Genomic DNA, 14,223 nt, shown 5'->3' with positions numbered 1-14,223 from the left:
GGTGTATCATGATTTGCTTCTTGGACTCTCTGTTCCTGTTGACCCTTGTTAGCACAGGTGATGGATCTTATGGCTTGTTTATTTCCACACACGCCCCCTTCCCAACTGAAAGCATTTGCTTATTGTATTACATTGAATTTTTTTCATTTTTCATGTAAGAGATCTGAGTAAGGGAAATGTAATATAGGTGATCAAGTTAGGCAACTATTATTGGGCCAGCATCTTATTTATCCCATCATCAAGGTTTATCTTTAACTGTTGGCTCAAATGACCTCATTAAAATTTTTACAAAATTAAAAAAAATCCCTACAAGCTTAGCAACCAATGTGTTTGCACTGTTTCTGAAGTTTCAACGGTTGGCTATTGTTTTATTGGTTCATGGTTCTATACTTTCATCTTAACACTCAAAGCCAAGCCTCAGTCAGAGCAGCCCTGCAGGACAGGGGAGAGATACCCCTTGAGGTTTCTTTCTGGGAGCAGACAGCCTCACCCCTCTCCTGTGGAGTGGCTGGTGGGTTTGAACTGCTGGCCTTGCAATTAGTAGTCTGATGTATAGCCCACTATGCCACCCAGGGCTCCTGTCTCATCACCCTGGAGATGTCAAATCTGAATGACGTGGAGTTAGGATAACATGCCTCCGAAGACTCTGCTAGGGCTTTCCCAGTCAGGGTCCGAAATAGTCACTGAGTGAAACCCAACAACAAGTTTGCACTTTAGGAAGAAAGGCCTGGAGACCCACATCTGAATCTTTAGCTACTGAACACGAACACTCTGTGGATCACAACCCTTGTTTCTCTCTCTCTCTCTCTCTCATACACACACACACACACACACACACACACACACCATGAGTCTTGCCAGAGTCTGTCAAGCTGGGTCATGTCTGTAAGACGGGCTCTTTGCTGTGTTGCCACCACCTTGGAGGGTCATGTCTGTCATGATCTATCCATATCCCTCCCATCCTCGGCCGGCTTTTAAAATATTTTTTAGATGGTTTATTTTTAAATCATTTTATTGGGGTCCTGTACAACTCATCACAATTCATGTAGCCATCCATTTTTTTTTAACATGTCACATAAATCTAAGTAGCTACCTCTTGCTCTTGGATTTCCAACTAGAGATGGCTCCCATATATGGTGTTGTTAAAAATATGTAGTTTGGGGATGCAGACGTATTTTCCTGCTTAAATGTCAGCCAGGAGACAACAGACGGGAGAGAGATCCTGATAGTCTAGGAAGTTTAAGTCTTAAGATTTAAGAGATACCTGGGACATGCCATCAGGAGGGGCCAGACCCTGGGGAAGGACAGCATGCTTGGCCCCAGTCGAGGGTCCGCAAGGAAGAGGCAGACTCTGTGAGGTGGATGGACTCAGTGGCTCAACCACGCGCCCAAGCACCACCAGGACTGTGAGGATGGTGCAGGAGCGGGCGGCCTTCCCTCTGCTGTGCATGCGCTCCCTGCGAGCTGGAACCACCGTGCTGGCACCCAACAGCAGCAGTGACATCGTGGGGAGAGCTTCAAACCAGGGAGAAGTTGCAAGGGGCGAAGGCCACTCACGTGCTCCCTCCTGGTAGACACATGGCAGTGAGTCCTGCCCTGGGAGAAAGCACTGACAGCCCAGTGGGAAGAGTCCTGCCCTGGACATGACATGATGGGGCGTCTGAGGGCTGTCCTTGCTCTCTCTCTATGTAGGAATTGATTCTCACATCTGTTGGCCTCGGAATGTTGTTAGGGTCTCCCGGAAGCTGATTTCGACTCCTAACAACCTCACACAACAGAACGGAACAGAGAAAGATGAGGCTTTCTACTCCCATAAGGAATCACAATCTGGGAAACCCACAGGGACACTTCTACCCTGTCCCGTCGGGTCCCTGTGAGTCAGAATGTTGTTTAACGTGGGGTTCTTGTCTGCCATCTTCATGGGGGAAGGAGTGGTAGTGTGATGGTTAAGAGCTCAGCTTTGAGCCCCAAGGTCGGTGGTTTGAACCCACCAGCCTCTCCGAAGGAGACAGATGTGACAGTCTGCTCCCAGAAAGATGCCAGGCAATGGAAATCCAATGTGGAAGTTCTACTCTTGTCGCTATGGGTGGTGGTAGGTGCCATCCCATGGGCTCCGACCCATAGCGACCTTGTGCTCAATAGATGAAACACCGCCTGGTCCTGCGCGGTCCTCACGGTCGTTCCTGTGCCGGAGCCCGTGGGTGCAGCCACTGGGCCATCCAGCTCGTTGAGGGCTTCCTATTTCGCACTGCCCCTCCACTCTGCCAACCAGGATGTCCTTCTCCAGGGACCGGGCTCTCCTGGCCACATGCCCAAAATATGTCGGATGAAGTCTTGCCATCTTTGCTTCTAAGTCAGCTCCCTGGCCTCACTTCTTCCAAGACAGGGTGGCTAAGGGTGGGGGGAGTGGGCGGGGGAGGAGCTGCCTTGGCAGCAGTGACTTTGAGGGTTTTGTTTTTGTTGCTGTTTCATCTTTATGGGAGCAAATTGCCAGATCTTTCTTCCGTGGAGCCACTGGGTGCGTTTGAACCTCCAACTTCTTGTTTAGGGGGCTTGTACTTAACCAGACTTCTTTCCCTCCGATGCTGGTGGGCACTAAGGCCAGTAGAAGAGGCGTCCTTTCCACTGAGAGACTGAATTGTGCTATGTCAGTATTTCTGGACCAATTGGATGGGTGAACGCTCTGCTTTGCTTTTTGATTCTCCATGACAAATTCCTCCTCCTCCTATATAATGCTTGATGACCCCCCGGAAGTTCCCAGTCCTCAGGAGCTCTGCTTTGTGCCCGGCGAGTGGGACCAGGACGGTGTAAGGGCAATGTCGAATGCTGGCAGATTACTGGGGGATCAGCCCAAGAGCCTCCTTAATACACAGCCACTAAGGGAGGGAGCGGCCGCCTTTGTCTCCCTGCCACTGGACGCCTAGACTCCTGAGCACCATGCCCCTGACTCGGCTGCAGAAGATGCTGCTCCATCAGTAACCAGCGCCTCCCACTGCCTCACGCGCTGCATGAAGGGGCAGGCTGGTGTCCACACAGGGTTGGCCTACAGCTACCAGGTCCTCAAACCCTGGCATCTGCTCTATGGCTTCCCACGGAGCCCAAACGCCTTAGCTGGTCAGGAAGTGGTTTTGTTTCCTCTTTGGGGACATGTTCGCCATTTGTAGTTTAGGTGGGTGGAGCCCCCTGCAATAGCCTTGGTTGCCTGGACAGGCTAGATGAGACCTTCAGGGAAATCCACTGGGAAGTAGATGACAGCGGTTATCTGCCTAACAATGGTCGGATGTGCTCATGTAGTTTCAGTCGCTTGTTAGTTTGCCTTCATGGTCACCTGCAAGAAAAAACTGTGTGCTCCTGACCCGGTGCTCTCAGGGCCACCGTACTGTAGAATTCATGGGTTCTTTCTCAGACAGTGTTTTTCTGGACTATGTATTTTAATAAGGAGCCCTGGCAGCATGGTGGGTTCTGTGTTGTGCTGCTACCGGCAAGGCCAGCAAGTGGAAACCAGGCTTTCTGCTGCCGTACAGTTAGAAGTGTGCTATTCTTGTAGAGAGTTCCAGCCTCGGAACCCCCGGGGGCCATTCTGCACCACCTCACAGGGTTGCCAGGAGGAGGAATGGACACGGTGGCAGCGCGTAGGAGCAGGAGTAACTAACAGCAGACACATATTGGAGCGAACGGCTGTGCCAAGTTATTGTGATCCCTTATCAATTTCCTCTCACGGCTCAGAACCGCGGTGTTAGGGCTGATAAGACAGAATCGTGCCAAGGAACATGGGTTGGATTTTGAATTTGGGGGGAACTTTTTCCCATTGGTCCAAGTCACAGCTGCTGCAAGCTGGTTGGGCGAAGATTGGAAGACACACTGGATATGCCAGCGTTTATGCCGAGCCCTGGCGGCGAGCACAGCAGGACAGCAGGCTCTGTCCAGTATGCTGGAAGCTCTTCCCTGTAACCGGTCTGGTCTTTCCTGTGGGGCCCTTGGTGGCATAGTGGTTACGTGTTGGGCTGCACTCTGAAAGGTCAGCGGTGTGAAACCACCGGCTGCTCCTTGGGAGAAAGATTGGACTTTCTACTCTTGTGAAGAGTTACAGTCTCAGAAACCCACAGACGCAGTTTTGCCCTGCCCTCGAGGGTTGCTGTGGGTCAGCTTTGACTCGATGGCAGTGAATTTGTTTGCTTTTGGCATTTCCCTGGAGACCCTGGGTGGTGGAAGTAGTTAATGTTGATTACATACATACACATTGTATTAGTCTGGGTACTTTAGAGAAACAAATCCACAGAAACTCATGTACAAGAGAGAGTTTTATATAAAGGTTAAGTGCACATCAGGAAAACATCCCAACCCAGTGCTGCCCAAGCCCACAAGTCCAACCCATTAACCCATATTTCCCACACCAGTCCACAAAGTCCTCCTCCATCTCACAAAACACACACAATGATTCCAACTGCAGAAGGAAAGCCGGGTCAGTGAACGTGTAAGCATCTCAGCGCTGGCAGGCGTCTCCACACCCAGGGCTACATCGGGGTAGGTCCATGTGGCTTCCCCTCGGGGATGTCTTGCAGGAAGTGAACCTTGCCAGCTGAAGCAGGGAACTGGCTAAGGCAGCTGCATCCTGATCCTGCCATCAGAAAGCAAGAGACCCGAGAACTAAAAAGGCGAGGCTCACTGAGCCATTTATCCCTCCGCACTTCAATTAACCCCACATGTGTTTATCAGCCAGGTTGACACAACAAACTACCTCCCATACACATGCACACATACATGTATCAGCCCTTGACCACGTCACTGAGCACAGTGCTTCTCTAACACACACAGGGCCACCCTGAGTTGGAGTTGACTCCTAGCAACTGGTTTTCTCTTGGTCTTTTTAGTTGTTCATTTTATCACCCCAGGGGACAACCTGAAGAGCCCGGTAGCCTAGTTGGGCCCCAAATGCAAGGTCAGCAGTTAACCCACCCACTTCCCCGAGGGACAAAGATGGGACTTTCTATTCCTTTCAAGAGTTACAGTCTCAGAAACCCACAGAGGCAGTTCCACCCTGTTCTGTAGGGTCATTGTGAGCGGGCATTGACTCGATGGCATTGAGCTTAGGGAATTTTTTTTTTTTGAGTTAGATACAACTTAGGAGCCTTAGTGGCAGTGTTCTTACGTGATGGGCTGCTAAGAGTAAGGTCAGCAGTTCAAAACCACCAGCCACTCTGCTGGAGAAAGATGAGGCTTCCTACTCCCATAAAGAGTTACAGACTGGGAAACCCACAGGGGCAGTCCTCCCCCGCCCTTTAGGGTCACTGTGCGTCAAAATCAACTCGGTTCACAAGCGTTACCAAACCAGACACCCAGGTCCGAACCGTGTGTAGATCGTCTGTGAGTGACCTGCTGTTGGGTAAGATATTTTCACCTCCCAGAGCTTCCAGTTTCTCTTCTGTTGGTTGTTGTTGTTGTTAGTTGCTGTGGATGAATTTTCCGCTCATGGAGACCATGCTGTGAAGAGAAAGAAACATTGTGTCGCCCAACATGGGGTCCTCATGCGTCACGTTTGCTTTGCGTCTCCGTCTCCAGGGTAGCCTGTGTTTCAGCCCCTCACTGAACCTGTGCTCCTCCGCCCCTCTGATTTAACAGCCGTCCTGTACTAGGATGAGGTCCCTCCTGAGGACATGTGGAGACTGACTCTCGATGATGATGATGAAATAACATTTTTAGATTGAAAATGAGGTGGGGTTTCCATTTCAGATCACCCGCTTTGTAACATCAAACGTCAGTTGATCAAACACTGATTGTTTGCCTTTCCCCCTATCCCCGGTATTCCTATTGTCTTCGTTGACTCATTACTGCCTTCCGTTTCACCCAAGTTCACACTGACAATAGTCTAGCCTGGGGCTCGGCAAACTTCCGAGGCGGAAGAGGCAATCCTGCCCCTTACAAAAACTCAAAATTTATTTGAGATCCATAACTATATTTTTACAAACAAAGGAAATCACTGTTATTCAAATACTGTATATAATGGAGTATAAGATGGCCCAAATATCAGCCAAGGCACCTAATTTTACCACAAAAATTGCATTAAAATGTGCTGAAAAACTTGGCTTATACATGAGTATATACAGTAATGTCCTCTGGGAACTTTTAGGTTTACTTCAGAGTCATATGTACGTATGGAGAGAGCCACATGTGGCTTGCAGGCCGCAGTTTGCTGACCCCGGGGCTAACGCATTGCTTCACCACGCCTGCCTTGTCCTACCCCCTGATCCCTTGGCAATTTCCAAAACCTCTTTCCTTTGCTATGGAAGTCTCTATCTTGCTCTCTCCCCGTCCCCTTATAGCCGTGGTCTCATCGAATATTTGCGCTTTCATGATTGGTGACTTTCATTCAGTATAATGTTCTCCAAGTCCAACCACGTCATGAGGAGATTCATGGTTTCGCCCTGGATTTTGGTAGCGGTGCGTGGTGTCCCATTGCGTGCATGCACCAGACCGTCGTTGACTTGATTACTTTGGACGTGTCTTCCGGAGGACCTAGAAAAGGACCCCATGGCTGGCAAAGTAGAGAAGGGAAGAGCGTTCTGGTTGTGTTTCTGCAGAAGGATGATAGGACCACGTCTCCAGGGTGGTTGTGTGAGTGACATAGGCTTTGTGTGGAGAGCATCTTGCCATGGGAAAGACCTGGGGGAATAGTCACATACCGGTCCCCAGGTGCTAACAACGATGCTTTTATGTTTTCAGTGGAATTTTAAAGTTAAGGAGGTCACTTTTACAAATCCAGGGTCTCACCTTAGTGAAACTCTTATTAAGCAAAGCCAGATGATCTTTCCAGAGCTTGAACGTAGGTTGAACAATCTTGGGTTTGAGGAAATTAGAAAACTTAGACCCAAATCTGGGCTCTAGTGAAAAGGGAAAAATGATCTGTTTATGGTTGAATTTGAGAAGGGGGTTGTGGTGGTTGTTGGCTGTCCTTGAGTAGGCCACTGGCTCGTGTCCCCCATCCGTACCAGAGTCTCGAGCTCTGCGGGGGGACTCGTTTCCATGATCGGTTGCCTGTGGGAAAGTTGTGATCCATAAGGTTTCCACCAGCTGATTTCTGAAGTAGGTCACCAAGATTGTGACAGTCTATCGACAGGGAACTCCTAGAAATCCAAGCCAGATTCAGAAGAGGATGTGGAATGAGCGCTCTCTTTGGGAATATCAGAGGATCCTGGCAGAAGACAGAGGATGATACATACAATGGTGCTTCCGGCAGAAGACAGAGAATTATAGAAAGGTGTTTCCTTGTGCTTTGGGGACTATGCAAAGGCAACCTGCTGTGTGGATTGTAACAACCTAAGGATAACGTTGTGAAGAATGGGAATCCCAGAACACTTCATTGTGCTCCTGCAGAACCTGTACACGGACCGAGAGGCAGTGGTTGAAACAGAACCAGGGCTGAAGTGTCCTTACCTGTGTTTCCTTCCACCTTATTTATGCTATGCTGAGCCAATAACCCGAGAAGCAGAACTATATGAAGAAGAGTGTGGCATTAGGACGGGAGGGAGCCTCATGAATAACCGGTGTGGCTCCGAATGACAGCCTTGCTTGCTCAAAGTGAAGGGGACTTGAAGCACTTACTGTTGAAGATTGAACGCTACAGCTTTCCCCATGGACTGAAACTCCTTATAAAGAACCCCAAATCCCCACTACTGGGCCAATGCACAATATCATGATGAATGGAGACAGCATTGAACTGTTCAAGGATTTCGTTTTACTCTGATACGCAACCCATGCTCTTGGAAGCAGCAGGCCAGTGTTCAAGAGCAAAGCCGACACTCTGAGGCCTCAGGTGTGTATCTGGCCTCCGTCATTTTCAATCACTTCACCGGCCTTTGAAGCACGAGCCATGAGTAAGGGAGAGTCGAAAAGTCTCGGTGCGCTTGAACGATGGTGCTGGCAAAGAAATGTTGGAAGAACCGTGGACTCCCAGAGAGCAAGCACACCTGTCTTGGAAGGTGGACGACCAGATTGCCTCCGAGAAGTGAGGACGGTGAGACATTGGCCATGCTATCCGGGAATGCTAGTCCCTGGGAAAGGACATCGTGCTGAGGAGAGGGGAGGGTCCAGGAGAAGAAGACCCTCCTTTAAGTGCGCTGAGACCGTGGCTGCAACAATGGGCGGCTGTGCTGAAAGTCTAGTCGGTGTGCACAGTGCAGACAGGGAGAGATCGGACAGCAGCAGAGGGCAATGTTTTGGCTGCTTCGAGAATCCAAAGAGGAGGTGGGCCTCGAGAATGGGACCCCGGGAAGTGCTGCTGGGCATTGTAAACTCATTCCCCCCGAGTTGATTGAGTACAGCATGAAGTGGGTGTGTCATCCCCGTTGTCATCACCATCATTGTCATCGTTGTTGTGAGGGGCCTTAGAATCGGTCCCGACTCATAGCCACCTTATATGCAACCGGATGGTTCTATGCCATCCTCACAATTGCTGCTTGAACTGTGCATCTTCTACTAGGAGGCCCCTCTCAGGCCTGAACGATGGAGGCCATGCCAGGCCTGGGATAGCTACTCATGGGAAGACGAGAAATTGCCACGTAACAGAATTTCTGCATATAGGTCACCCTCGACCTCCATAGCTCTTCCATCAGAACAGGGGTCTGTTCTGATGGCCCCGTTATAAGTGGCTTTTGACCTCCGTTCAACGCCTCTCTTTGTAAACTTATTATTATTATTGCCTTTGAGTATCTTTAGAAATGCACTCTTTCTTTGTCTCTGAGTGTTGGAAACATTAGGTTAAAACGTGCAAATAGATTTTAAAATATACACATACATTTTTATTAGAGGTTATTGAGTTGGTTGCAACCCATAGCGACCCGACGTACAACAGAATGAAACACTGCTCAGACCTGCCCCATTTCACACTCGTTCTTAAGACGGAGCCCAGGTGGCGGCCACTGTGTCCGTCCATCTCGTCCAGGGCCTTCCTCCTCCTCGCTGCCCCTCCGTTTGGTCATGCATGATGTCCTTCTCTAGGGACTGGTCTCTACTGACACTATGTCCCAAAGTATTTAAGACAAAGTCTTGCCACCCCTGCCTCTAAGGAGCATTCTAACAAATATGATTTGTTAAATCATGTTACTATAATATAGTGTACAACCTCCCCCAAATAACATACAATCATAAGTTTGGTTCACCCTAACTTCGGATATGTTGTACCTGTTATTAATGATAAAATGTAGTACGCCCAGTACGCCCTCCTCCCCTCGAAACATACAGGCAGAAGCGTGGCTCATCTTAGCTCAGGCATGTTGTATGTCAGGTACTACCTGCATATATATCATGGTCAGGTGAGCTTGGCTGCTGTTAGCTGGTAGAACCCACCCAGCAGCTCCATAGGTTCGAGACCTGGACCTCTGCCCCCATAGAGACAACAGGGTAGTAAACACTATGGGACGTTCTGCTCTGTCACCTGGCGTGGCTGTAACTTGAAGATGGACATGATGACACCCAACAGCAAACAACAACAACAACAAAACAACAACACTATGGCCACAGTGATGCTTCCAGTCTCCTGTTCAACTCCCTGGCCTCCTGGGTATCACTGAGTTCAGTCTTAACCGTCTTCCCAGCACACAGCCCCAGGTGGACCCAGCAAACAGAACGAAGCTCTCCGTCCCACCAAATGACGCCGATGCACCCTGTGTCTCAGCCTTTCCTGTGTGGGGCTTGTAGGTTGCCCTCTCAATGCCACTCGGGACCTTCTCGGTGAGAGAGAGTGCTGGGAGGTTGTGCTTCCAATGGGGAGGAGAAAACCATGTGGGACGAGTGAGCAGACCCATCAAAGTGGATCCCTGCCGGCAGGGATGACTCGCTTGTACCTGAGCCACTAGGGACATGGAGGGCCCCAGCATGGCGGCTTCTTGGTCTGCTCTTCCCTGCTGTCTTTGGCCCCAGCCGCAGCCTGGCCACTCGCCCTGCTGACGGGGATTTCCTTTTAGAGTGGGGTCCGTGAAAAGGAGGGAGGCCCTCAAGGACATGGCTTGCTATCTTGGCTGCAACAGTGAGCTGGCTGTGGGGCCCCCGGACTCTGGGGGGCTAGGAAGAAAGGCCTGGCCAAGCAGTCCAGGAAAGTGCTGTGGATCACTGTGGCCCCGTGGACACCTGTGAAGTGGCTGGCCTTGGGGTGCACCTGTGGTTGCTGTGGAGCTGAGTCTACAGACGCCAAGAACAGCAGCATTTGAAGGCTTGGCTGGTGGTCTGACCGTTGTCCTCGGCTGTACAGATTCTTAATGCATCGAGCTAAACTCTGTGGCCTTGCTGTGGCCTCACTCTGAGCTAAATGCTGTGGCCTTCTTTTCCTGATGCCCAATCTTCTGTTGTGGACATTTCAAAACACCCTGCCGTCAAGTCATTCCTGACTCACAGTGACCCTATAGGACAGGGCAGAACTACCTCTGTGGGTTTCCCAGGCTATAACTCTCTATGGGAGCAGAAATCCTCCTCTTTCTCCCACAGAGCTGCTGGTGGTTTCCAACTGCCGACCTTGGGATCAGCAGCCCAGCTCATAAGCACTATGCCACCAGGACTTAGGGTGGGGCAAATGGCTAATGCCTGACCATGACAATTCACACTCTCTCAAGCACTGCAAGACGTTTACCTTCAGCAGGGATGGGGGACCTTCTCTCTTCCAAGGGTCATGTGGCTCTTTATAACATCACTGGGGGGGCTATGCAAAATGGTCAACTTAAAAAATTAGCCTGCTATGTGTGGTCAAGCATTTAATGAACTCACCCCTAAGGACTATCATTCTAGACAGAAGGCCAGGATCGAGTGTCTGGAGAAGACAGGCAGTTGATGTCTTTGCTGATGGATGGTGAGATGATTCATGGATGGGGCCTCGTGAGCCAGAGAGACGGGCTTACGGATGAGGGCGTCTCTTCCTTGTGGCGAAAGCCCAAACCAAACTCACGGCTATCAGTTGATGCTGACGTCTTAGCGACGCTGTAGGACAAGGTAGACCTGGGTTTCCAAGACGAATTCTTTATGGAAGGAGAAAGGCCCCTCTTTCTCCCACTAGATGCTGCGAATCCAAATGCCATTGACCAAGGTATTGTTGATCTTCAAAATGCTTAGGACAGGCAAACGGCCACTACACAGAAGACCACACCTCCCCAGGATTAACTGCTCAGAGACAGCTTTTATGTGCTCTGAATGGGTACTGGGATGTCACATGGGTGTCCCTAACTTGAACCTAGTTTCGAGTCCTGTGAGCAACAAGCAATGACGAGGATCTTTCCCAGAAGCACAGAGATTAGCAACCGAATTAAAACCAAAACCAAGCCTGTCTTTGTTTTTGTACTTGAAGCCTCAGCCAATCTACCTGTAATTTCAAATCATCCTCCAAACTGGGCATTTGAGATATACCTTCTCTTTTCACTCTCCACGTTTCCTGATGCATGCGTTTATTTAGTCTTCGTTTCATTTGTACTATTGGTCCCAATTTATGGCAGATCTAAAACGGGCTTCGAGGAACAGAAGCTTGGTTTGTGTGGCTGCTCTTATGGGAAACCAGGTTTCAGATGACTGTGGGTCCACTTTCAGCTGCCATCTGGGAGCCAACTAGATTGTAAATAAGGTGTCACCTGCACCTGTGGGTGCTCTGCTCCGTCTTCAGATAACCAAGTCCCACACATTCTTTAAAAAAATTTTATTGACGTATAATCCATCTATCATGTCCTTCAATAGTTCGATCATATCAAAAAGAATCTTGCAACCTTCATCACCATCGCTTCCAGAACATTGTCTTCTTCCTTGTGCTCGTTGCGACTAGCTCCCCGTCCCCCCTTCCCCCCCAATAAGGCATTAATCTAGCTACTATCTCGATAGAATTACCTATCCTGGGTTTCATACACTGGAAAACATCCCCCAAACAAAATCAAAACCAGGAAACAGCAAAAAGAAAAAAAAAAAAGAAAAGAAAGAAAGAAGAAATGAATCAACAACAATAAAAAAATTAACCAGAGAAAAACCTCCATCCAAAAGTAGGCTACATTAAAAGCCAGAACCTATTTCAAATGGGTCCAAAGGGAAGATAGCTCTACAGCTGTCCACTGACCATGCATTCTGCAAGATGGCAAGGTGATTCACATCCTGGTCCAGGGCCAGAGGGGGTCCACCGGAAGCTCCATGAAGTCACCTACAGTCTTGAAAAGGTCTAGTTCAAGTACTTCCTTAATGAAACTGTCCCGTTGGTTTGTTCAGGATTGTTGGAGACTTGGAAACAATCTTTGCCCTCAGAGTTTCCATAACCCCATGGCCTCTCCTGTGTAGAAAGAAGGGGCTTCCTACGCCCATAAAGAGTTACCGTCTCAGAAACCCACAGCGATGGGGCTACCCTGTCCTGTAGGGTCGCCGTGGGTCGGTATTGACTTGATGGCCGTGAGTTTATTTTTATGATTGCTCTTGGACATATTTTTATGATTGCTCTTGGTTCTAATGACATGTCAGCTCACATCTCAAGCGTTCCTACCTCTCTCTTCCTGGCGCCTAAGAAAATGTCCTAACAGCAGACAGCATAGGTACCCCATGAGAGTTAACATTATGGCCAGCCCCCGGCCTGTGTTTCCCTTCCTATCTCTCTATCTCTGAGGAAGCAGAGACCCCAGTGTTGGCAGGAAGAACATCTCCCTATCCATCGACAGCACTTGCTTTGTGTTGGTTTCTTTTGAATCCTTGATTAGAAGAGACCACGACTGCTGTCATTGATGCGGCTTTTTCTGCTGAGCAGGGTCTCGAAAAGGCTTCCTGGCTGTGCCTGCCAAGGCCGGAGCTGGGGGCGCTTGGCACTTGTGCCCCGTTTTCAATGTGCTTGCCTGATTCGGAGCAATCGCCCGCTGGAGTCTTTCCCGGGCGGCGGGGCTGCTTTGTGCATCTGCTTTTCGGGAGGAAGGTTCTGGAAGGTCTTTGTCAAAATGGGCAGTGGATTTGAAACTCTCGGGAAGGAACTTGCGTCGTCGGCATGTGTGTGTGTTAGTGACTATTGTGAAAGAGTTCTGCGAGGAGCGCCCCGTTTCCGAGAGACTGGTCAGGCAGGGTACAGAAAACAGCCCTCCCAAGCTTTGTAAGCCCAGGGCCAATTCTAAAGACGACAAAAGCACCCCCTTAGCCGGAGTCATGGTAGTGTGGCTCGCTGTGCTTGCTAGGAATCGCATGCCAGGTCACGTTAGTGCTGTTGTTATGGTCACGCGCTGTGGTCGGGGTGAGTGGGTGGCTCTCAACTCCCAACTGGATGGGAGGATCGTGAGCCAGGGGTTCCCCAGGTTGCTTGTGGGAAGTAGATCGCCAGGAGTTCTTTCTTCTGCAGTCACCTGTTCAGCATCACGGCAACACTCTGCCCCTGCTGACGGGGGGAGGGGGTTAGGAGGGCTGGCACTTGGGGTGCATAGAAGATATTTCTGCTCATTTGTTTGGGTTCTTGAGGTAGGCCCTTGGGGTATGATCAGGCTGTTACTTGCCAAAGAACTTCATTTCTGTAAGGAGCTCAGCAAACTTTGACTCCGGGGTCAGATCTGGCCTGTGAATGATGAGTGGAGTTTACTTTTTAAAGAGCTTGGAAGAGGAGGAAGAGGAAGGAGAAAAATAAGATGACTACTCAGTAGCCACTGTAGGCAGGCTGACCCTATGTGTTAGCTGCCCCTTATACGGGAGCCCTGGTGGTATAGTGGTTATGCTTTGGGCAGCTAGCCACAAGTTCACCAGATTGAAGCCACCAGCTGCTCCTCGGGAGAAAGAGGATGCTTTCTACTCCCCTAAAGCATTACAGTCTCGGAAACCCACAGGAGCAGCCCCACCCTGCCCTACGGGTCAGCATCGACTTGATTGATGACAGTGAGTTTATTTTTGAGTTGTGGGTTCTTTATAGGAGGAGTTGGGCAGCACCTGGTTTAAAGAACCCTTTTCTGTTTTGTGGATCGAGGAATCAAGGTTCTGGGCTGGCCTGACCTGCAGCAGAATGAGAAGGGGAATGGGGTTCAAGTGTCAGTGTGTCTGATGGGGTTTTGCGACTGCCAATAGTTTCCCCCTTTGGCTCTGCCTTTCTGGAGTTGACCTCGTTAATAGCCCAGCCAGTCGGCCTATACCAGGACTTCTCTTCCCTCTAGATAACTAGGCTCGAGCTACTGACAGAGGCACAACAAGAAAGGCTAACAATCTTACTGAGCCCCAACTTCTGGTATTTCTCTCCCAAGAACCTCCTACTCTAAG

This window comes from Tenrec ecaudatus, chromosome 11 (assembly GCF_050624435.1).
Source record: "Tenrec ecaudatus isolate mTenEca1 chromosome 11, mTenEca1.hap1, whole genome shotgun sequence".
In the NCBI taxonomy this organism is placed as follows: domain Eukaryota; kingdom Metazoa; phylum Chordata; class Mammalia; order Afrosoricida; family Tenrecidae; genus Tenrec; species Tenrec ecaudatus.
This window is presented reverse-complemented; position numbering follows the sequence as displayed.